Source organism: Varroa jacobsoni, unplaced genomic scaffold, assembly GCF_002532875.2.
Source record: "Varroa jacobsoni isolate VJ856 unplaced genomic scaffold, vjacob_1.0 scaffold_674, whole genome shotgun sequence".
In the NCBI taxonomy this organism is placed as follows: domain Eukaryota; kingdom Metazoa; phylum Arthropoda; class Arachnida; order Mesostigmata; family Varroidae; genus Varroa; species Varroa jacobsoni.
Window position 1 is genome coordinate 292,831 of NW_019213576.1, and position 25,824 is coordinate 318,654.

At 41.8% G+C, this 25,824-nt stretch overlaps 2 long non-coding RNA genes across 4 annotated transcripts in view; both read right to left on the reverse strand.

Annotated features, from left to right (window-relative positions):
• Positions 1-25,824, reverse strand: part of LOC147753184 (uncharacterized) — an 84,378-nt gene that overhangs the window by 23,663 nt on the left and 34,891 nt on the right. The window lies entirely within an intron of this gene.
• On the reverse strand, positions 16,692-22,414 carry LOC147753185 (uncharacterized). The gene is made up of 3 exons (XR_015311956.1): positions 21,900-22,414; positions 18,840-19,952; positions 16,692-17,421 (listed from the first exon to the last, which is right to left on the reverse strand). It is a non-coding gene; the product is annotated as an uncharacterized LOC147753185 (long non-coding RNA).

The following is a 25,824-nucleotide window of genomic DNA, read 5'->3' on the forward strand; positions in this document are numbered from 1 at the left end:
CGGTTATTTGGTTAGACTGGAATATTTAAACAGCCCCCGTAAACCCATGTTCATACGACGAGATTATAGCACGTTTAAAGAAAGATACAAAGCAAAGGCTAAATGGATTTACACATTCCCAGCTTTTTCTACTGGATTACGGTGAGTTAACCCACGCTGCGGAAGATTTTGCGCGCTGGTGCATTAACACCGTTGGGACGATTAGCGCACAAAGGGCGCACGGCCGTTTTTATGCGCGTACCGCTCTCTTGACGACATCAAAGGCCAAATAAATTGTCTACCCATATATATAGTAGGTACTTCTAGACAGGTATATAAACCGGGTAAGAATAGAAAAGGTAGGAAGAAAGGAGAGAAGGAAAAGCTCAAAGTACAACACTGATGGCTCAGAGCCGCCTCGCCATCGTAGCATCACAGTGAGGACCTAACATGGACACACGCCACAGCCTGTAATCAGCTAACTGGCCAACTTTCAGGGCTTCTGTGAGTGGCCCACGTCTGACCCTTTTTGTATGCCTTGCTTCAACGTACTAGTCTCATGATAGTTTTCGATCGCGTTGTGTATCCGTCTGCACGACTCCATTTGTCCTATCTAGCGAATCCAGCTAACCCGGTCTGTGCTTGTTCGTTAGCGTGTACACCTTCAATGATGGCAGGTGATCACTGCTTTACTGCGGCTTGTGGTCGGTCATGTTCTTAATGCTGCTGCAGCTGCCGTACTCACTATTGCTGCAGATTAGTTATCCGGTAGGATCGTCGTTGTAAAGAAGGAAAAGGTGGAGTCGTTCGTTGTTCCTGATCTTTTATAGAGTAGGGTCTTTGGATTGCCACTGGCTTCACGCGCGTCCATTGAGGCCCGCTTGTTTTTGTTCGTTCACGTCACCTCACATGGCATTGATGTTGATACATACTGGTCCTGCAGCTGACGTGCGAGCGATGATGACTATGCCAACTACAATGATGTGGATAAAAATGAAGCATTCGAGTAGTCGCCATTTTATTTATTGTTGCTGCGTTTTCGAGTTTTACGTCTAGTGCTACCGTCAAACGCACCACTTATATATTGCTATTATAACCGCTAGTAATAACGATAGCAATAATAATACGAATTATCATAGTACGTATATATCACTAAACGTTAACAAATGACTAGCAGTGCTATGATGAAGCAATCCCTGCTGGTTCGCTTTCTAGCCAGCTATCTGTAATTAACTTTGCTTCACAATCGCACTGAACCTCGAGTAGGGCACATGCACATATCGTGCCATCGTGCACTCCTAGCTACAATGTGAAATAAAGCAGTGTGTGTCCACGGTAGAAAGAAAGCCAACTATCTCTTGAAGCACAATTGATTGCCTATCTATTGGCTAATCCCGTGGCTGAGTGACTCGTAACGTTGAGAAGCGATGAAGATAATAAATCTACTCGTAATTAGGGTAGCTAGTAATCTCTCGCGTTGAATGTGTCGCTCATCACATCATTTACAGCTACATCGACTATTGCTACCTGTGCAACGGGCCAGTGCAGGTATTAACAGAGTGGCATATGGCAGGATGTTTACCTTGGTTTAACAAGTCGGGGGTAGTAGCAGCCGGGGACGCAAAACGGGTCACCGTCATACGAAAGCGTCAGCGTCAGTCATCAGAAAGATATAGCCAATCCGATACGAACTTATCTAAAATGGATGTACGTGCTTATTCTAGATGAAAAGAACCGGATGTAAGACCAGCTCGAGTGACGAATACAAAAAAAAGTCACAGTTTGACAGACAAACTGAGCTTTCATCTCTAATGCAGTTAATGTACCAAGAATGTATTGTTTTTGTTCATAGAAGTTCAAGTTACTTCGCTTTCCGATATTCAATTAGTAAAACGAGATTGCTTGTATTCGCTTTCCATTGGAAACAAGTACGCTATTATCACCTTAGTGACGCGGTGTCGTCCGCTAGCTGGATGGCCTATCGTCAGCCGCTCGGTGTATATTGTCCCGAAAGTGTGGAAATCTCCGGCGCAAAATGCACGCAGCATACGGACTATGATACGGTATTGTCGTACCATAAGAAAAATTTTGAAAAAGACATGTATAATATCGTATCCGTGAGAGTTCCTTATATGCTTCTGTGCTACAACGTCATATTATACACGTGATATAGTATCTTATTATATAATAAATACCATCGGAAAAAAATCTTTTCGGGCTTCGTTGCGCGTGCAACTTCACGAACACGATCACCCCGATGATGTTATGCTGCTCGCATACAGCATCCCGTGCTACGAATAGGAACGATAATAATAATAATAATAATAATACTGACGATAATAAGCTCGATGCTCGACGCGTACATATATAGTGTTAGATATTACGCGTCTGTGCTATAATATGTTTCGTTATTTTCGGCTTTCGTGGCTGTACATGTTTTTGTCCTGCTACTCTCTTGCTATTTATTTGTTTTTTACGACGAGGACGACGTTAATTATGACGATGTTTATCATCATAGTCATCACAGTGATAATCCAGTTGGTTACCGACTCGAAATTCAACGATATCCATGTGGCCTTTTTTCTCACGCCTTCCCACCACCGTCCGGGGCCTGAGTAGCGTCGATCTACGAGCCGCAATTTTAAAAAGCAAGCCGCGTGCGAATCGTCCGTCGTATGCCCGATGAGTTCCACGTGTTCATGTTACGCTGTTGAATACATATTCACACGATACGCCGTAAATAGAATCGGCGGGTTTCGTCTGTTTTGGAGCAGTTAAAGGGCTGCTCCACCCCCATTGGCCCTCTAGGCCAACGTTCACGGTTAGTAATATTCCGAGTTATTAAGTTGAATAGCACTTGCCGTTGACAGTGATGATGCGGGCCCCGAAATCATCACCAACACAGTATTTACTAAAACAGTCTTATAGCTAAAGACCCGCTGCCAAGTGTCCTGCCTGACGTCAGTGACTGCTACGGCATTGTCAACTGTGGCGGTTTACGATCATACTTTGCTAAAGTTGCCCTTTTTACTTTTTCTTCCGTATGATTGTTTATGTTACAGTGTAATGATGCGATCGCACCGCCAGCGCTAATAATAATGTTACTACTATTATTTTGCGAACGTTTCTCTGGTGCAGAGAACGAAAACAAAACGATAATTCGCTATAATCTGTGCAACACAAGAAATACTGTTGGACAGATGTAACATGCCCAGGTTGTTGTTACTGTCAGTTACCATTTTGCTACGTTCATTCTCACCGGCAGCAGTAGCAAACGGGACAAAGCGCAGAGCCTTTACGATGTTCGTGGCAGGCTCACTTCTGGTCCAGTATTCGTGCCCTCCTTCGTCCGTCGTTTCGCTCATCGTAACATGATTTGATATACCTCGCACGAACGGAACGGTACGCGTACCGGACCCACAGGTTCACACACAGTCATGGTCAGCGTATTAGCGTTGATGGTTGTTGTAGAAGAAACGCTTTTGCTGTAGCCAGCAGCTTCTCCCGTTGACTGTCTCGTTGTTACTGGCGGCTAATACTATAATTGATCCTGTATATATAATACTTACATAGACGTAAAACATCTAACGGAGCGCGGGCGCAAATGATGCCGGCCCGATCTTGCTTAACTGGTCGACTGACCTTAGCGTTATTCTACAGTTGATTTATGTTCGTCATCGCAGCGACGCCGGCTTAAGCAAGCAATAGCAGAAGTAGCTGGAGACGGACGAGCCAGCCGCTGCCGTTGCTGCTATTTATCTCCTACTCGTTCATGCTCTATACGGAATAAACTAAAATATAAAATAACTTGTCATACATTGTCGGCCCGTTACCGGACACACGGCCGCACGGACATAGTCGTAGAAACAAAAATAGCTACGATAGAAAAGCAAATTTACAAAAATAATTATACTGTAATGAACTACGACTACTACTGCCGAGGTTAGGAAGAACGGAAGAGTAAAATTATCCCGGGGCAGAGTAAATTTTGCTGCCGAATCAGACGCTATCGGTAAATAAGTCTTCATCGATATTAACTACCACACACGTACCTCATAGACGACTTCAGTGGCTGATCGGTTAGTAACAAAGCACGTTGCATAATTGAATACCTTTATTTTAGCGTGGGCTCTAAATTACTTGCTATTTGTCAGGAAGGGGCAATCGTTTGCGTGATGATGAATAAGTTTGCTTATCCGCCTGATGATAGAGCCTGCTTCAAGTGCTTTTATTTAATAGACTGACATCCGTAGTACTTGATTTTCTTATCTCGTAGGCACTATATCAACGCATCCCTTTTAAATTAGACAGCCCTATCGTGTAACGCTCGTCGGATGTTCAATTTCAAATTACTTAATAATTTCAGCGTTATCTCGTTATCTAGATAACCAATTACATGTTGTTGCAGTGGATATAATAACTAGCCTGCATGAAAATTATTTAAATCTGATGATTTGTCCTTGTGAAATCTTTGCTATAGCAGATAACGTCAACGATTTAAAGTCACCATAGAAATGCTTTCTAGTTTCAGATTATAAAGTTTAATTCACTCTGATATCTTCGAGACTTTTTAATCCACGTTCGATTTCAATGGATTTTTTCCCCACTGGTTCCCTCTCGTGTGGTCGGAGTGCGATCGCACTATTACGAAGAAACGGCGTATTCGTCAGTCAACTAGCTAATTTCCGCAAGCAGAAAACTACCTCCGCTGCCACGTCTCTATATCTATCTAGTTGCTAGATCTCCATGGCATTCTACTGTCTATGCATGCTATGTTGTCAACCATCAAAAGACACAGGTGACATGTGTCTTTTACGTTGACGCTGCTAATGCCGTTGGCCTCTTTCATTCTGATCTGTTTGCCACGTTCTTGTTATTACAGCCGCCGGTACCCTTGGGCAGAAAGATGCAGTTATTGTTGAAGTATTATTATTAATACGTAAAGCAGAAATTTGGTTTCACCCATTGAGTTGTTTGTACGTATACGTGCAAGTGATGTCTGCGATTCAGTCCGTGGCGTTTTTCACGACGACGCGCTATTGTACTGCCCCCGTCGTCGTTCTCTTAGCAGATTCAGCAGCAGACGTAATAGCCCCTGCGACTGCCATTGATGTTATTTGACTTTCGAGTTGATAGTGAAACGACGGCTCAGCAACAAAAAGCGCTAGCCGAAGTCCTCTGACGCTCGGCGTTGACATCAGCCCGCCGTGCTGTTGTCATCTTGTCGAGGATCAGAAACATGCGAGAGAAGACAGATCGCGTTTAGATGAAGTAGCCGCGACTGACGTGGAGTAATACGGGGTATTTCAAACACCTTTGCCGGTTTCTAGTTCTTCTTCAATCGAGCACGACATCAGAAAACGTGTTTGGGTGGAGCTCGTTGTTTAGAACGAATGTTACTCATTGGTTATAGCAATTACGTAAAGGCAAAATCAGCGTTACGTGCATTAGCGTTCGTGACGCTCAGAATGCAGATAAAACCGAAATTAGATGTTCTAGACACGGACGTACGAAACGCACACTATAATGTACTTTTGAATATAAACAAAGATATCATATGTACATGCTTCTACTATATAAAATACATCGTAACGGTCCCCGTAGTACACAGCCGTTGATTTTTTCCTTCGACTGCCTTACTGCGGATCTGTTCGAACTGTCACGAAATTTTAGTTGTCCTTTTGAAAAAAAAAAACACACTTAATTAACGAAAGACGGACCAAGGACATTAACAGACATTGTCACCGGATGTCATCGCCAGTTGCTTGCCACCACGCGCGAGTGAACCTATTGTTTCACATATTCGTTTCTATGTGTCCGTTTAGCTCGTCTCTTTGTGTTGTACGGCGGTGATGTGGAGGCAATCGAGCCCGTAGGAGTTGGCCCGTATTAAACACCGATGCATGTCACAATCATATGGAAACACTATAATTTAAACATTATATTTTGTTCAGCTTCCTTTTTATCAAGATACCAGAACGTCATTAGCACGTTTGTACTCGCTTCGCCCGCCGTCTACTTTATGCGGATACAGAATCTTTTCGCCTATTTGAACGGCCACAGTTGCCACTTGCATTGCTTCTATTTTCACGAGCAACGTAGAGAACAGGAATTTATGATACCGATACGGAGCGAGCTATCGAAAACGTCCATGTTAAAAAATTGAGAAAAATGAAGAGCTAAAAAGACGCAGGGCTCTATAAATAGATAAATAGCATAAAATAAAATTATCATTTATCACTGGATTACTGTTCGGTAGTTCTGATGGCATGTCGGACAGCCGCTCTCCTGCCTTTTCGGTGCTCTATAATTTCATTCGTTCCCCGTGACGTTTCTTTCTTGCATCGTTTTAGCCCATAGAAACGCTCCTTCGCAGTAAACAACACACGTGAATCAGTTATACAACTATATACGGTGTATTTGGTGTTCCTTATACACATATATTTGTGTGGGTACAGCTTTATTATGTGTCTGATGATGCATATAAACTATGGAGATAAAGCTGCACACGTTATTAACACCTAACCACAGAATCGACACCACCGTCATAATCACCACGCTCTTACCACTGTCTTGCATGACACAAAAACGAGACTGTGTTTGTAGGTAGCTAGAAAAACTAATTGAATCGCCATAGAGAAGTGTGACACAAAAAAACCGAAGCTTTTCATGAAGCTGCCAGCCGATAGCATCAGATTCGCCTGTGGCTGGCTCGGGTGTGACTCCGACGATAATCACAAGAAAATTACTCATTGCTGGGCAGCGGGAAATCGACCGGATCAACTGAACAGTCCACTCATGAAGAGAATATTTTTTAAAATTGCTACATCATCGCTTTTCCACAATCGAGCGCATGAAACGAGAGCTCAGAGGAAAATCAACTCGATGGAACTCGGTGTAAAAAAAACTGTCACATCGATGCTCGAAAAATGAAAGATGTTTACTAAAGACCCGGCTATCATTGTTTCTCGTAATGATTCCATAAATTACTTTGTTTGCTGGTGGTTTTCTTTCTAATGACCATAATGACAACTATAATGAATACGTCTTATACGACATCTGTCCGATTTGTATTCAACCGGAGTAAACTTCTTGCTTCGTCTTTCCCCCATCTCGTGCATCTGCTAGCAAATAACATATCGGCCAATATCGCAGCCAAACAAGCGAAATTCCATCATCAGCTTCTTTGTGCACAATTTTTGCACGTTGTGCCCAATTCGGGACCTATGGCCAACGTCTTAACTCGTTATTGTATAGGTGTTATGTATCGGGATGCCTGGATAAGGTCCACAAGACGTTCATTGTTTCCAATACGATTGCCAACAAACTCTTGTAAAAGCACCACTTTGCTTCGCAAACGGCGTGAAGCGCCTCAAACAAAAAAAAAAAAGAGGATGACAAAATTGCACGGGTAAGAACGACCTTTGCTGCTTTGTTCGATGCCAAAAAAAGGCAATTGTGGGTGGTGCACACCACGCGCCCCTCACGGACCCTAACGACACCCTTTGGCCACCCTTTTTGTTGGTGATGGTTATTTATAATTTTTCCTACGGCTGTTGTTATTGGCCTCGTTGGACTGCTGTTGTTGTCATCGCCAGCTGCTGTCGTTCTGACTGCCCGTGATATTCCCCCGTACCCCATATTTGTTGATGAAAATAAAGAGCTTTGTGTGTAAGTCTATATGTACTACTGCTGTACCGCGCTAAAGTCCTGCGCTCCCAACTGCCGCTTTTGTTTGGGCAGATGTGGGGGTGGGGGATGGGGGCGGATGGGCGGCGAAAGAGGTGACTCTTCCTGGAGTAGCGACAGTAACAAAATGCACAGTAATGTTATAGGAAACAACCTCCCATTACGCCAATGTTAGTCACTCCCTTGATCGCCGCCCATCACAAGCGTCAAGCATTTATCGTTGAACACTAATCACAATACGAATAGTGTTTTGTTCGCTTATACTGGACGGAGACGGCGACGGCGACGGCGACGAGAAGAACAAAAACAACAACAATAGAGCAGACGGTCAGCGACCCAGAAAGCTCAACGGTGATATCATCATCGTTGTCCGCAATTGTCTGACGAGACATTATCGTTATAGTTATTCATCTCATTCTCAAGCTCAGAATGCTAAACAGAGCAAAATCGTGGAGCGGAATCACGAATAACAAGAAGGTTTTTCTAATATGGCTGTATTTATTTATGTGCATCCACGTGCCCTTTATGTGCGTCTATACTCGAGAAAGGAAACACTGTCAACAGGCTACAGTGGCTGGGCTTTTGGACGCTTCGAAATAACTAAAATATACACAATCATAGAACAGTACAGCCAAACCAGAAGCATGATATACCATAACGCTGATAAGCTGAGAACAAAAAAAAAAAACGTAAATTCAAATATTATTGTATATAGAAAGCTGATTCTGCCGCTAACAAATCATAGCAGGGAGCTTCAGGTAGGTTTATTAAATTATATCGCAGCGTTACGAAACACAAGAACGGCACGAAGCAATGAAAATTTAACAGGAAACATAAAATGATGTTTGAAATTTTGCCTGAATCTACTGACTTAGCCTGTTATTCAATCGTTACATCATGAAAAAAACCTGGTAATAATAGAATCCATTATTACCGAATCGAATGCTTTATTAAGATAGTTATACTTAACGTTTGCATGCAAAATCGGGTGAGCCATAGACATTTCAAAGACCCGCATATAAACAACGTACTATAATTTTACTGGTACTGGCAAACCTAAAATAAAAAATTGGTGGTCTTATAATTCATTTTCGTTCTATCGGGATCAAAAGCATTTTCTGATAAGCGATAGACGATGACACCAATTATGGCGAGCTTCCTGGAAAACTTTACTCTAAATAGCGCAGTAATATGAAAATTCCATATTATTATCTCATCACTAGGTTTATTTTCGCATTATTATCACGCGGAACGTATGAGTCCTGTTATGACCAAGAAAGAAAGTCCACGACAAGTATATAATTAGCATTTATTATAAGCTGGATAATATATAGAGCAGAAACTTGATCGATGCAATTTGGCATAAGTATTACGGGACCAGATGGATTACTTGAAAATCTTTTAGAAAAATAGAAACCACAATTGATGACGTCTGTTAATCATCAAGGTTCTCAATGTATATGTTAAAATAATTGACATTCTACTATGTACTGGGAAACATTTTTTCGTATCTGTTACATATGGGGGTGTCAAAAAATGCCAAAAATCAACTCAATAGCTCAAAGCAGTCTACTCTGGCTCTTGTTTTACATAATAATTTTTTAATCATTTAGAACACTTCGTCTTATTTAGCGAGAAGGAATCAATCATCTACGGAATGGTCATTGCGGAATTCAAATTACGCTCCCACGTTGTTTTATACCTTCGTTTAGGCATCCTCCGTATTATTAAATGGGAACATTATTATATAGAGCCATTCCCGTTAAGGGTAAGCAAGAGCTAGCAACTTCTGAGATGTCATTCATTGTTCAGAACGTGCGAGAAAGGTTTTTGACGAAATGACTGGAAAGGACACGGTGAATAGAAATGCTGCCGGGGGTATCCGTGCGGGAGATAAGGGTGAGCCGAAAACGCACGCTTGAATGTAGACAATCAACTCATATCTATCACAGTGTATGCACATGGCGCACATTTGTGTACTCGTTGTAGGCTATGCCCGCCTGACGGGAAATCTCACCTGTTCCGTTTGGGAATTCTCACAAGCCTGGACAATGATTACAACTATAGGGTAATTTCGCTGTAGGGCTCAATGCAACTAGCATAATTTATCCCGCCATGCGGACCCTGTTATCGTCTGTTTCAGTGATCGTGTTTTCACGTGCCTTATTTCCAGCTTTTATGCTTCTTTTTTGTTTTTTTACTTTATTTGGCAAACTTCCTTCCCCGCCACTATTTCTTCGTCTTTCTTTTTTTTTTTTTTTTTTTTTTTTAATTTTCACAAGCTATTCTCTGTGTTCCTCAAATTCAGAGTCTTAACAAGGAATCTCTTTCCATAGCTAATCAGTGGTATTATAATTGGCCTGTCTGAAGGCCAATTGTGCTACCAGAAAAGACGACAACAATAGTATCCACGACCTTAATATTACAGTAACAAACAAGTGGCCGACAGTAGCGCGAAAAGTCGAAAAAAGCATACTATCTCCTTAACTAAAACTAGCTAGATGGGAAGCTGCCTCTGATGTATCAGAGTTAAACAATGAAATTTAGTCGCCTGTCTACTCTTACTGCCCTTTTGTATGTCCGTATATTTGTTTATGTAGAAGTAGCCTTTCACTCTTAAAGCCACTTATGGAACATAGGGTAGCGGCAGCTGAATCATGCCGAACTGTAAAAGGAACATCAACAATAACCGCAATAAAAGCGGCCTCAAAAGCAGCATAAACATAATCGTGTTTGTTATCCGAGGAGATAACAACATGATACCAGAGCGCCCAAATGTCTGCATTGTTGTCACAACATGTGCTAAGCCTATACTAAATAACGTATAGTACTTCGCTTATTGTTTTCGTCAACAGTTTCCCGCTTTCAACATAATTGTTGTTGATGATGCGTTGGGCTACCGCGGCTCAACTGCAGACGTGGCAGATTATCAAATGTTATTTTACTTTCGTTGCAGAATGTATTTGCCTTGTTACCACACAGTTAATAAGAAAATATACGACGTCCACTTCAACATCTGCGCTAACTAGGCGGTATCAGAGTAGCGTAATATTATCATATATGTATATATATTTTTAGTAAAAAAGAAAAACGAAATATTCCATCTGTAATGTAATACTACGTCAGCCCCATCAGTCATCCTCGTTACACCGGAAACCGTTTTAAAAGGTCATCGTCAATTATGCTAACGTACAAGACATCAATCTTACCTACGCATCTATGGAGAAGGAACATTAAAAAAGACAGAAAACAACGATTATTCAGCATTTGCTAACGTCGCCTCATTAGAGTATTACGTACGATGCACCCACTATTGCATAGACACGTTACTCCGTGTAATCTGTATAAATGGATGCGTGCTTTATCCGCCGTATGTTTAAGCGGCCTATTTCTTAAGTCTAACGAACGCTACCAATTTTTCGTTCGTTGTAACTGTCCACACCGCACGTACCTTTACGGTGACCCTTCATATGACATTCGTATGTATCGCTGATTCCCTACGGAAAGGAAACCTCAACGCCTTCTTCTAATTTTCTATTCGCCCTTTTCATCCTACTGTTAATCGATGGACACCTTGATATGTCTGCACGTAAGTTCTATCGTGCATTTGGCAACTTTAGGACTCGGCAACATAACGCCAGCGGTTGGAGACAGCCCGTGCATCAGCTCACAGACACGGCGGCAAACAGCGACAGCATCGGTTTTCGATGACAATAATAAAGCATTGGAACAATATGTTTGTTTCGACTTTTCTACCGTCGTCGTTTGTTAATTTGCTACTGCTGTTATTCTATTCACTGCTAGCGGTTCGCTATCGCGTATGCTGACGCTGTCAGTCATTAAACTAAGTTATTATTTCAGCATGACGTATCCCGTAGCGTTAGCATTCAGTTAACCTTTTTCAACTTTCCCGCCCCCCCGGCCACTGATGTGTTCCAAGCCTTTTCCTGCTCGTCGCGCAACTCGCGATCGAACCATTCGGTGATTCGTTATATTGACTGCCTGTATCTGTTTACTCGAAACTGTGAGGCTGGCCGACGCGAAACCAATGGTCCGCTTAAAGACGTCGCAGTGCTCTGGCCAGAAAGAACGTGGCGTCACCTACCCAGCCAGCCAGCCAGCCAGCCAGCCAGCCAGCCAGCCAGCCAGCCAGCCAGCCAGCTTGATTAGTACCAGCTCAGAATCAAGCCTATGATGAAAGTGATGACGGCTAGTGTAGCATGATAGTAGTATTACCGAGCCGGTCGCGAGGTAGCAAGTTTCTATGACAGTTGGATAAATTGAGATGGTTCCCTCCTTGGCGCCTGCCACTTAATACTCCGTGTACGCCAATGCGACACTTAAATAGTGGCGCGTGATTAAGGGTGAAAAAAGTTACTCCTGTGACGTTTCTGTACCTACTGCTATAGCGGGTTAGGGGCGGATCCCTATGCAGGGTTGTTTAAAGCGATGCTAGATACAACTCACTTCAATAACTACTGGCACTATGGGTTATCTGTGTGCGTCAATGCCTGAGACGTTGTTCTTGGTAGTGAGTTCATCTACAGTAATACACTTTCTAAAGCGAGAGACTTCTGCGTATGTGCGACCTAGAAATTTAGTCAGGCACTTGGTACGCATAGGACCACAGTACTACAAAGATAACATAAGACGCAACAACAAAGTAAAACAACTACGTTTGATGGTTAAAAAAAAAACGAACATTTGATTAGATCATATACAAATATATATCTATACCATCCATGACAGCATTGCCATGAATAATAATATATGATATCCGCCAGCTAATTTCGTGTTAATGGAAAGTTTTCATTTAATGGAAACAATGTATCCAGCTATTTATAGGTTCGTCGCGTAATATCGGTGCTCCGTGAGGGGATCGACGAAAATTTGACTCGAATGCCTCTCTAAATATTGGTCTGGCAGCTGGTCCAGATTATCGTTATCAGTGAAATTATGGGTATATTTTTGAAAGTATAAGACGTCACTCTTATTGTTGCAAGAATTGACGGTGCAGTCCGTATTATCATTATGTTTGTGATAAAACGATTTCCTTTTGGTTTGCTTAAAGCCGAATGTACGCATTTCATTAGAATATTATAAAACAATGCGGCTTTAGATCATTATCTTCGTTTGCATTCGATGCGGTTCCTTTTGACTATTTTTCTTTGCGAAAACACGAATTGTCCTGGTCTTCCGTTTCATATGTGGTTCGCCTTATCAGTTTGTCCTTTATAACTAGCTATAGCAGTTCAAGCAACAACTCAATTTTTTACATTATATATTTCGTTTTCGTACTACTAGTTGCTATAGAAATTGTCGCGCTGATATGTAGAGCTGGACAGCTTGTCTCAGCTACGGTTCGCTCCTTGATTGGTGTCTATGAACCAGCTATTGGTGTCTTTTCGCTTAAGAATCATTCGGCGCGTTCCGCTTCTAGATAATGGGCTTGAGAAAGATTCACTTCTCTAGTTATCTCTGTTGTAGTTGAATCTTCAATAAAGTCTACAGTCCGCTGTTTAGTCCTCCTGTATAGCTAAACTGCCTTCTCGCTGACTAACTTTCCGGCAACGGCATTTTAACTTAAATCAATACTACGCTGCGGCAGTCTGCACGGCTATCATAGTTAGCTCGTTCGGGTGAAGTACTTCACCTTTCCAGAAATGCTTATATGCTAAAAACGTGACATTCTATTCCCAACACGTATTTTCATACAACGTATTTTTGGTGACTAGCGATCGTTTTAGAAAGGCTATCAGTTCTCAATGGCCCAGTCATACTATGCTTGATTATTGTAACTAGTCAATCTAACTGCGTACGTACCTTCGACCAGCGGATCTACTAGAATAAATCGACTGTTTCTGTTTTAGTAACTACAAATATCGTTAAACAACATATGCTCACGCAGACACCAGCACACGTTAGCGTTACTTTAAATCATTGTCTACCGAGGCAGGGAGCTTCAAGAAGACTTTCGACGGCTAAAAAAAGCTCAATCTCCAATCGTATGACTAGCAACGGTAAAGACTACAGACCGTATCGGTTGCAATGATATGGCTATTTGGACACACAGCTGCAAACGAGCTAGCTATACTTTGGACGGATGGGCAAATGCCATTAATCTCCACATCAGAAAGAAAGCTGGACCTTTTCTAAGATCTATACGAAGAAATCGATGCATAAAGGAAAACGGCCAGTCGGTAATAATGATCATCCCTTTTAACCCGATGAAGTAAGAAGCGGAACTAAGCATCGCAAGACGCGGTAACATATCTATATAAAAGAAAACGTTATACATACATATATATTTGAAATAAATGCACACATAGTGTACTTTTCAGAACCTCTTAAATGAAGGGCTTTATTCGTCACAAGTGAAGAGCCCTATAAACAGTATTTTTCTATGGGCTGCTCTGCGTGCTGTGGCTGGTTAAATCGCGTTGATTGGAAAAAGAGAATGTAAGAGGAATGAGGAGAAGTTTGGTAGGACATTCTGAAAGGAACTTGATTCCACTTGAACTAATGAACGGGAAACGGCCATCGTCAAACGAAGACCGTGCAAGACGCACATCGTGCTTCGGACAACTTTGATGTTGTTACGCACTCGCGTGCTTCTATCCACATCCGACATGATGAACATGATCATCGTTATTGACCAGCCACAAGAGAAAAGATAACCCACATTCATATTGCACGAATGATGCAGCGGTGGAAGCGATAGGGAGATGCGTGAGTATGCATAGAATCGCGTACTATGATGTGTTATGTGGAAATATATTGTCAAAATTCTTGTAATATTAACCATCGTTAGTATCACAATTTCTACAACTGGTTTCATGAATAGTAATCTCAATTTTGATATCAAAAAAAGAATCGGTTTCTACCTTATGGAATACATAACATGATGTTCAACGATTCAGTCATTACAGCGCAATCGATTAAGCAGCATTTACGAGAGGGTACAGGCACACCACCCTGTATCACTCATTGAACAATGATTTGGCCAATCATTCCATTTGAAAAGCTAGCGTTTTCTTTTAATAGAACTAGACCTGGATACAACGAGTCACACAAGCATAAAAACTAATTAGGAAATAAAGAGAAACCATTATCTTGTGAGGCCTCTACTTTACAGGACACCTAAAAGCGGCCTCGAGTTCTGCACAGCTACAGTAGCAGCAATGATCGACAATTTTCCTAGCTGTATATTTTCATTGACGCCGGCATTCGTCCAGAGAAAAAGCGAAATATATGGGCAACCTATCAGGCCTATTGCGGTCTTTTGGAGAAGCCTGCTAATGAAAGGAGTGAGGGAAGGAAGGGAGGAAGACAAGTCTGCCAAAAATGCTCCTGTTTTTCATGATTGTCCTCTTCTCCAGAAATCGTAAACATGTTTCGGAAAGCCTCTTTCCCACCCATCTTTCTTTCTACCCATATACTTTGAGCTCGCTTCCTATTCCCGCGCAGAGGAATATCTGTCTATGAAGAACCTATGGAAAGCCGAACCTTCAACTAGTATAAACTGTCTAAGCTGCGAGTGTACCGCGATTGAAAAAATTGCTACAAACCGGGTCAGTCACAGAATCGACAGATCGTCTACGCTACCCTCTGTTTGTAATCAGCAAACCAATAAGGTACGTTAACAGTACTCGTGCCGAACACATAGCCGCTCCGTCCTATCAATCGGAAACGTGACATTCAATGCGACACAGGCAAAAATAGTTTATGTAATAGACCGCTAGGTCGCTGTCCATTTGCCAGTCAAGCTAGTCCGATGCTTGCTAGCTTCTGGTAGCATCGATCGGTGTGTTATGATTCTCGCCCCTCGGGCGTTTTCTCTAGCGCGATTCAGGTCTACTTCCTACCGTGCTTACCGCTGGGCCCTGCTCGTGTCCTTTATACTGGCTCAGCTCTGCACGAGCTCGGCGAACATCAACGAGATCGCACTCCAGCCAAGAAAGAAGAAAAGCGAAGGCAAACTCTCTTTTGGCCAAAGTGGATCGTTCGTCTGTAGCGCCACTTCTGGTTGCTTGACTCCTGGTCTCTTCCTATATTACTTATTCCTTTGAGTGTTACACCTTCTTTCGGTGAAAGTCACTCTTCTGAAGCCAGCTAGCTCCTGCAGCAAGAAATTATCTGGGTCACGTTTAACGTCACGAACTCCATGTCGGCTAGAGCTCTGCAGATATAGGGAGATACACACACATATACCCTCATAGTAACCGAGGCACTCGTATGTCGAGACGCATGCACAGTCTGCGTGTTTGTGTTCGCTGTATTCAAGCTGTATCCTGTATAAATCTCCCTGCTGAGACGGCGACGGCGGCCGTAATGTCCGTGGTGGGAATAGCGCGCCCGTCTCCAACTACCATTTGAAGGCAGATCAGGCTCCACCAAGATGCGACCGTTACACGCTACCATTGCAGTCACCAATAACAGCATCAGCAGGAGTAGAGTCCTCATCATCATCATCGGCATCATCATCATCATCATCATCGTCGTCGTCGTTGGATTACTATGTGGATCATCATCGACTCGCACCAACTAATAGTCTGGCTAGTTTCTTGCTTGAGACCAAAATAACTCTTAGAACAGAACCTGGAACATACCCGGCGGTGAGGAGGGGACAACCGCCAAACGGCCTTTGCGGCAGTAGCTGCAAATGCCGCTCGATGCTGCCTGCTGCGCCAAAAGCGGCAGCGTGAGAGAGAGTAAGAAATGGAAGAAGGAAATAGCATGTGAGCAATTGCACGGAGCGCTGGAACAGGCTTGTTTCTAGAGAGAACCGGTAGCAGAAGCCAGTCATGCGGCAAGTCCCTGAAGTAAAGAGGTGAACAAGGACAACAAACGAGCAAGTCAGAGAAGGAGTGCGCAGCCTGCCGTTGTAGACCTTCCTGTCAATAGGGGAGAAACTTGGCTTGTTTTAGGTTTCCTGGCGTTGCTTCGACTCGCTATTATTAATGGTACACTAGCAGCGATACTTTTGTCCTTTTCGTTGTTAGTGCCGTTGCTGTGTCGCAACGAAGTCTCGTACGAAGAGGAAAAAACAAAGAAATTAGAAGATGTATTGGGTTAGTGTCCCTCTATCCGCTTCAGAGCAGTATCAGCAGACTTATTTCGGCACTTATTTTCTGTACGATCATGTGTAGAAAATTTAGTTTAGGATCTCCTATTAATGGAAACGAAGTTAACAAATATTAATAACCTGGAGACGATTCTACGGCTTGGAAGCTCGTCTTTTCCAGAAACAATCAAACTTCCTACATGTCTATATAACTCCGAGTCTCATTAGTACCCTCTAAGAAGCTAAAAGCATAAGGACTAATCTAGTGAAGAGTAAAAATCCGTACATTTAAAAGTGCATATCTGCTTACATTTAATCGTTATCATAAAAACTGATTCAGTCTTCGGTGGCTCAACAGACATCCCGGCCGCCATTATGACCTACTTTGCGCAGTATCGTATCTTGTGTTTTTATCAATCTAACATTGGACCCCCCACTCCACGTCCCCCTCCCTGCGTCACGCCGTAACGCTGAGACGGCAGCATTCCATTAATGAGGATCACACCTTTTGGATTTGTAACGAAACCATAATGCCATTCATTAACTCCTGCAGGTCTACTAAACAGGTCGTCGCTATGGATGTGAGACGAACTGCCACTAAATGTCGGGGTTATTCCATTAGTACTATAACAATTGAAAAATGGCCGATGAAGACGTTGGAGATGCAGGTGGGAAACGATATTTCCTATCTGGTAAGAGGACAAAAGCACGCAAAACAGGCGGGTTAGTAAAGTTGATTTCTTTAATTCAGCGTGAAAGTTAATTGGCTAGGTTGACATTGCGGTAAAGATATACTCGAATACATTTGACATAGGATACGATCTGCTCAAGTGTTAAAATGTAGATGCAATCATAAGATGTGGGCTGAAGAGTTTCCCAACATTGCCTGTTTGCAGACTGGGTATATCGAATGTACGAGTTCAACACGTATATTTGTAGCTTAATGAACATTAACAAGTTTACAAGGAAGTAGATCGGTGAATTACCGATCTACTCGATATCAGGCGCATAGTTGTCTAAGCTTACATTCTGAGTTGACTGTATCTTTTTAGTTTCCACTATGCTCTTTATCTGTCTTTTTGGAGACATCTCAGGTATTCTCCTTGTCGCATCTATTACGGAATTCACCGACATGAAAAGACAGAGCCGCCTTCTGTACGGATACCAAGTTTTTTACAACCTCTAACTTGCGGAAGTTCCTAAGAGCATGATCGAAATCTGTTGTTTACATGCGTAGATATGGCAAGTTCTGACATATGAAATTAGGTCTAAGCAAGCTTAGTAGTCGGTATTGCGCTATAAGCACTGTATGTTACTGTTTCGTATACGTGTATACCTATAGGTCATTCAGGGCGAACCCTTTGTAATTTCTCAAAAAAGAAGAAAGCAATATAGTATTCTGTCTATACATCGTAGGACTTCACATATACGCGATACTTAAATATAAAGCAAATTCTTAATTTTGGAGCGCTCTCAGGTTATTCCTAGCTTAGGTTGCCAACTGTTTAAGGCGTTACAGTGATCTAAAGGAAAAAGACGATTTTAATTTGTTTTTTGAACGCAAGAATTGAAATGCCTTGCAACGTCAACATGCTACTACAAATGCTACCACCGACTAAAAATCGTTAGACAATAGGTAACTTCACTCCTTTTGTAGTACTCCTTCGGTATTTTCTAAACAGACCGGAAGGCCAAAGTGGCTAGTTGCACAGAGATTTTAACGCATACAAGAACGTCTAACAGCGTTTGCCCCTGACGATTCGTGGCCATTGTGTCAACATCGAAAGTTTTTCCGATTCAATTTTGTCATAGAGCTGAACCAATCTAATTTCGGAAACCAGCAACAATCAAGCCATCCCTTATGATAAAAATTTTGAAGAGTCAGTACTTCGAATGTTTCTAACATACTTGCTTGTAGATTATGGATAGTTTAAGTGATGTAATAGAATTAGTTTTGTTATACGAGTATTTTTACACATAGGAACGGGGTCACATAAGGTATCGGTCTCGTCTAACAATATGATTTCGTAATTTTAGTTTGACTCATCAAGTTTTTTCCATCGGCGTTCATTTCGGTACCTAATTAATGTACGTACGCAATACGTACTTTCTGTAAGAAGGAGACTTCTCCCAGTGAGTACCTCCGCGGAATCATTTTAAATCGGTTTGCCGTCGCCTGCCACACCTCGCTTGAGCGGAGCTTCCCTATGCGATGTTCATCTCGACTATAGCTGCGTTAAGCGAACTCACATAGAGTTAGCTACTTTTCAGGGTCCTTCGAAGTGGAAGTGTTTCTCTTATTGATAGGAGAATTACCACGATTTCTTAAAATGTGGGCCTAGGAACGTGCCGACCAGATGCGTGCAGTTGGCCTAGTCATATGTTAATGTTAGCTGAAACGCAAGTTTCTTTGACTCACAGCATTCCCCAGTTTTTAACTTCCGCGATTTGAACAACGACACTTTCTAGTTGTACGTACCCCCAATGCTAAAAAGCCTTTTTTTCGATGCGGCGTAGCACCCGTCATTGAGCGTATAAAGTCAAGTTTACTTATAATTTCCACATATTTGCCAACCCAAGTTCCAAAGTAGGCTGCAGAAATGGGACGAACAATACCACTCTCCTGATCTAAGTAAAAAAGGCTTAAGTGATCGAAATTGCCTTTACAACTACAAAGAGTGAGTGGAATAAGATTTTGGTAGTTACATTGTTGCAAAACAAAGCAGGTACATATATAATTCGGGCAAAATAAAAGTGACACAGATAAATACATGCAACTAGGCGTTTAACAGAAACTTGGCGTATTTGTATACTTGATAAGTAATCTTTGAAAAATGGACGACCTTTTTCGCTGGAGTCAGACATAAAAGCTAAAGTGTTATGCATAAATCGTCAAATACAAGTAACCCGTTTTAATGTGATAATCAAACGGGACATAAAAAAGATTTTGAAGTTTATATATTTTTAATATTTCTTTTTCCGACGGATTCAACTCTATTTGCAGCAATTAGTATCTTAAAGCTCGTTAATTCTTTTAACTTGATTATCAATCAACGAACAGGAAGGCTGCGTCTTTGGAAACCATAAGATCAGCTGAATCTGCTTCAGACAGACTTCATCAAGAGGGTCAGTTATTACACATAAAAAACAGACGTATTAACCGACTGCCCATTCACCTTCCACAACTCCACGGCAGCACTTTCGATCAATCCGCTTTACTCTGAAAAGAACAAATAAAAACGACACCAATTCAAATAAAAACATCTCATTATTCTTTTCATTCATTTACTTTATAGAATAGCGCGAAGACGATAGGTGCATAAATAGCCAGTGCAACGGTGAAATGTTGGACCACTGGCTAACTTACTGGCGAAGTCTTCATCCGTTCTTTCTTCGATTTCAGCACCAATTGGCAAGATTGATTTCGAAAGTTAACGCGCGAGTCGTTCGCGTCGAATCGTATCGGACTTTGGCACATTTGATTGTATTGAACATTGTTTGTCTGAAGAGTGGTCAAGGCCGCTTCCAGCCCCCGACTACTCTATGTTCTCGTTCGACCAAAGAACATCGATGCTGACCGACAACAGCGGTGGATTGCGCGAAAAATCGCTCCCCCCTTTTGTCTTTCAGCAGATTTCTTCTTGAAGTATACGCAAAGGAAAGAGAGAGCAAACCACGAGAAGTACGTAGAATGACTAACCAACGCGTTTCCACCGTAACAAATAAAGCTTCGTCTGGATGCTAGAGCTGTCGATCTTTTTACGCCTTGGGCCCTTGCACCAACTGCGCTGACTTGATCGGCTGCCTCTGCTCAATTCGTAGGAGCCCCTTTTGCACTCGTCCGTCTGCTCCTTTATGCAATTGAATTTGTGGCGCGAAATCTGCGCCTCTCACGCCATTTCTATTGCCAGACAAACGTTCGTCTGCTAGTGGCGAAGGCACGAGCAGAAGCAGTACACTGCCGTGAAAAAGGAATGACATTAGCATTGTTTCCTGTCCCACTTGGCAGCTTTACGCAGCCTGTAGTCGAAGAAAATGAAGGTAGGTGGCTTGTATAATAAATCTTTTCAGTCAATCGCTCGCATCCTCAATCCATTTTTAAGCGAGGACATTTTCAAATGTCTGGCAAAATGAACACCGCATACTTTCTCCTATTATTCTAAACTGTGACAGTTTGATTTGTCTGCCAAGGACGGTTATAGATAAAACGGCCCTGTTTGCTTTTACTGCTTAAGAAATTAGGCACTCATCGGTTTCAATGTTTATCGGTGCCTAGTTTCCACAACTATCTAACGTATCTTTATTCCAACCGTATATTGCTACCGTTTCTGGATGACTCCGCCCGTCGAATCCATCTTCGACTCCGCGAATAAGCGCGTGTGTCTTTGTTAGGAAGTCCACATACAGGCGGACCAAAATGACGGAGGAAAACTAACAATATACCTATTAATGGGTACAACGACATGTTTGCTTCTGTTTGTGTATATTGTTTTGGTGAAAATTTAGTTTAAAAACCGGCCTTCACTTAGCACCTGCTAACTCAACAGCCCTCTATTAAGGCCTGAAATTAAGCTAGGCAGCTTAGAATATCTCGGAAATTGAGAATTCAGTTTTAGGTATTCTCCATCAGAGACGAAAACAAGCGGTAAAAATGCATAGAGAACGGGTTGCGCTTCGACAAGAAAGTGACAGTTCTATAAATGGATACTGTCGAGATCTATTTTCACCAGGTATGGATTTTTAGTTCTGTCTCAGACAGTTACCGTTGATCGATGCTACTTCGAAACTTAGCTCCAAGTGCGTATATGATGTATGTATATCTATGGCCGTCTCTGCTATAGAAGACTCAATTGTCATGAGTGGCATATGGACGGCACGAAGGCACTGACAAAACGCTATTTTATGTTTATAATCTGTGTAACTGAATCGAACGCTTGCTATTTGTTATGTAGTGCACGATTAGCTCTTTGTGCGCTTTTAGTTGTTGCTTTTCACATTCAGAGCATTGGTAAATAGAGGCTTAAAAAAATGATAAGCGTTTTGCAAATTACCCTGTATATTATACAACAATATGCTGTACAATATGTACTACAAGCCTTAGCGAATACCACGACTGTGCTGCATGATCATCGCCTTATGTCAAATACCTAAAAACAGGGAAACTAACCTTAGATCGGCATTTTGTGCAGGTGAAGTCCATTAATGGGGTCAAAATACTGGTGCGCACAAAAAGTAGCAATCAGAGTTATCAATCAAGCACAAAAAGTTATCAGTCAGGGCGTAGGTTAGATCGCAATCATTCGATGAGATCCGCTGTGATCGATTTATGTCATAAAGTGTAAGATATGTCTCCTAGATAGTGATTTTTGCACCAGTTAGGTAGAAAAGTATCCGTACAACACAATTAGAAAGTAAAGTTTTAGTATAAAACGACTAAAAATCTAAGATAGTGCGTGTCCGTCTGGGCGTGATGATTATGACGAAAACTCACAATGATTTTATGTATAACAAGTAATCTTGGTATATATAGTCCGGCGGATGGATAATTATCCATTTGGAAGGGGCAAATATAATAAATCGGAAACCGATTCACTTCGTCAGCAATAATATTGTCTTTATCTTTTGTTAAACGATAACAATATCAATGTAATACACTTTGTTCACTAATGACAGCTCACTCGAATCAGAACAAAGGATTCGCTGACACAAGAACATTGAAGGCCAGCCGGTGACAAAAAGCTTCATTGGACTCGCCTAACTCATCGGAGTATTTTAATTATTCAGTAGTGAACAGTGTGCTTCTGCAGTCTCTTTGATAACAACAAGGGAAAAACCTAAAGAACCGATGCTCATCAGTCCTTGGACTCAGTAAATACAAAGCTTTTTTTCGAACTAGACGCTCTCTTATAATAACAACAATACACCGTTAATATACAGAGGCTGTTTGTGCACTGCCCAAAAGACGCTCAGAAGCAGAAACGTTCGGATCTTGGGTGATCACTAATTTTATCATTGGCTCTAGATTTTCTGGGCACAAAAGCTCTGCTCACTAACGGTCACATGGTACGAAATCTATCATGCGAACAATTTTTGAATGGCTGAATAGATAGGTAAACAAACAGACGCTATTTTTAGAACTGGCTGTCTGCCTTCCGTAAACAGAAAACGTCCCCTTTAGAGATAAGCTACCCACATATATGCCTATATGCTAACAGACAATTCAGTAGACGTAATGCACTAAGACTACCGCGACCTTATGCACGCCGACGGTCAGTGTATCAGATTTGAAACAACTGCCCTCAAGTTACGTCACGATCGCTATGTGTACGTTTTTGGAATCAATAAAAACGTTGTTCACCAGTGTGAACCAATCCGATTGTTCGGAGCACGCTCAGCGCTTTTGGTTTCGAGTGCGTGAAGTCTATCATATATGTATATATACATATAAGCCGTACTCCGATGCAAGTAATGACCTCTTTCGCTGCTGACATAGGTCGTATATGACTGGCTGTTGCAGTCTGTCATTTGCTTGATAGTCTATCTGGCAATGAGTCGCGCATGTTAAGTACTCGTAGATTATCTAAATAGAAGGAAATATATCAAACACAGGAGAAACGGGACTTACGCAGGTAGATAGCGATTTCATACCATACATCACGTTATTTATTTCTAATATGCACTTATCCCGTAGATAATTTAATAGTTAACCCTACGACATTCTCTTAGATACGTTATGCACTATTCGAGTTGTTATACATGACCATTGTTTTTTCCTACCCTTTGACTTTGCGCAGCTTTAAACAGTTGTTATTGTCAGCTGTTGCTTTTCTGCTTAGATATTTTTGTTGTTTACGCCTGACCCGGCACACCAAGCAAACGCCGAGCCGACGTCGTATCGCGATTATTGCTGCCGTCTTTCCATTGTCGGCGTGTACGTTCATCCGTTAGGGCTTCTCTTTTGTTACATCTTGTCAGATCTCCTGCGCTTTTGTTTGCATTATTGTTTGTTGCTATCGTCGTCGTTACTGTATCAACCCATCAATCTCATCTGCTTTCTTTTTGCCTGCTCATAACATCGTTCCTCCAGCTCGGAAAGTCTATTCCTTGCTCCATGTCGCGGAGCCGTTACTGCGTCCAGACCATCATATTGCGAATGCAGGTACCAGCCACCGCTGACGCTGGCACTAAATCTGCTGCGACGCTCCCAATCATTCAGGCGATCGCGTTGATTGTGAAAAGTGATGGAAGTGTAGAAGATGCAAAGCGCATAGCCATTTTGTCAAAAGCTCGATTACGAGAACTTCGCGGAAGTAAGACTAGCGACAAGCTCGGTGGATCTTGATTTCCGATGTGACCGATACGTCAGGAGAACACATTCCTGGACACACCTTTTTATCGTACGATATCTTGTTCTCTCTCCAAATGTATATATACAATTTATCTACTTCTCCAGTAAGCAAAGAATAGGATCGTCCTTTTTTGTATTTCAGCCGTCGTTCAAGGACTACTAAGCACGATGCCATACAACCAAGATATCGCAAGCATGTAGCCAGATTGTTACTAACAAGCAGACACCAAGTTCACGCATAGGAATAGGTTCGTGAACAGATCGTATCGCCTTGACATGAGTATTTCTAAAGCGCCTAAAGAGGATAACATTTCCAGCGAGCCGATACCACGATTTATGTATCGTGTTCGTGAAGTATACACAGATAGATATAAATCCAATGCTTATATTCATGAAATAAGAAATTTCTAAACGGGTATACTTATTCAAATAGAAAATATCTTCCACACCCCACAGCACGGAAGACGCACAACTAGACAGGCGTAAATCTGTCGAAATGTTTCAAATCTCTGAGACTTCCTCTCAAATTTTCGTGATCTTAACTAACCAGTATCTCAATACTGCCCGCAACACTTCATAAAAAAGTACTGCCACAAAGGACGACGAAGCATTTATATATATATATATGTATATATATATTTTATTTATTTATAATATTTATATGCACTGGTCATCCTAGAATCAAGCTTGTTCTAAAACAAATTCAATATATGATATTCGTGCGTATATGTAGCACAGATAAAACACTTCATATATATGCTGACTCGTTGCTTTTTAAGGTTAGATAAGGCCAGTTGTTGTCATGTTCATTGCATTCAATGAACTAATTTCCTATTAAGCTGTATTGTTCAGCAGTAATTCAATTGTACGTCGACTCGAAAAGTCGAATAGTTTTGCTGACGGCGATTGCCCTTCGACGCAATATATTGAAGGCTGCTGTCCTTTGTGCCTGTCCAGGACGTTGTCGGCATCTTAAAAGTCGTTCAAAATTGTGGCACTAATGCTTTTTGAAGTCCGCCTATAGCGCGGCTAAATGTACACTCGTACAAGTTGCTCATGACACTGCCTATTGCACCAAGTTGCATATGTGTGCAGGTTTACTCTAATCGATTCAGAAATACATAACCAGTTTTCAGCCGTAATAACTGCAGCTAATTATTAGTAACGGTCACAAAAGTTTTTTTTTTTTATTTATCAGTAAACTTGGGGGTAGGGCAACTTTTATCGGTCATCTAATGTGTAATAGCTTTTCCCCAGTTCAAGATCCCATTTCTGACGAAGGACTTCGAAACAATGACGATGTTACAGAAACGCACTTATCATTCAAATACGAAGCTGTATTATATATTCATTCAATTTGCAGCAAAAGACAAAGTAAGCATTGAAGAAAACTACTATCTACTAAGACCACTTTCAGCACAGACACATTTTACCGCTCACGGTGAAAGTTATTGCGCTGCGGCCATCGTCCTTTGGAATAACAATTATAATAAGTTCTCCTTTTCATTTTCTCCACGTCCACGCGGCCCAACCTTCCTTAGCTGCTTGATTTTCTCAAACGATCGTTACGTTCTGGAAGAGCTCTAACTCTCCAGCTCATCTATTGTATTCTACTGCCGCGTGTACATATATGTGGGCAGGCCAAGTTTTGGTGGCCATTAAACAATATAGCTACAGCATCGCCATCAGCAACGGCCACCTTTATCTAGTCGTCGTAATTGACGCGGACAGCGAAAGGCAAAGG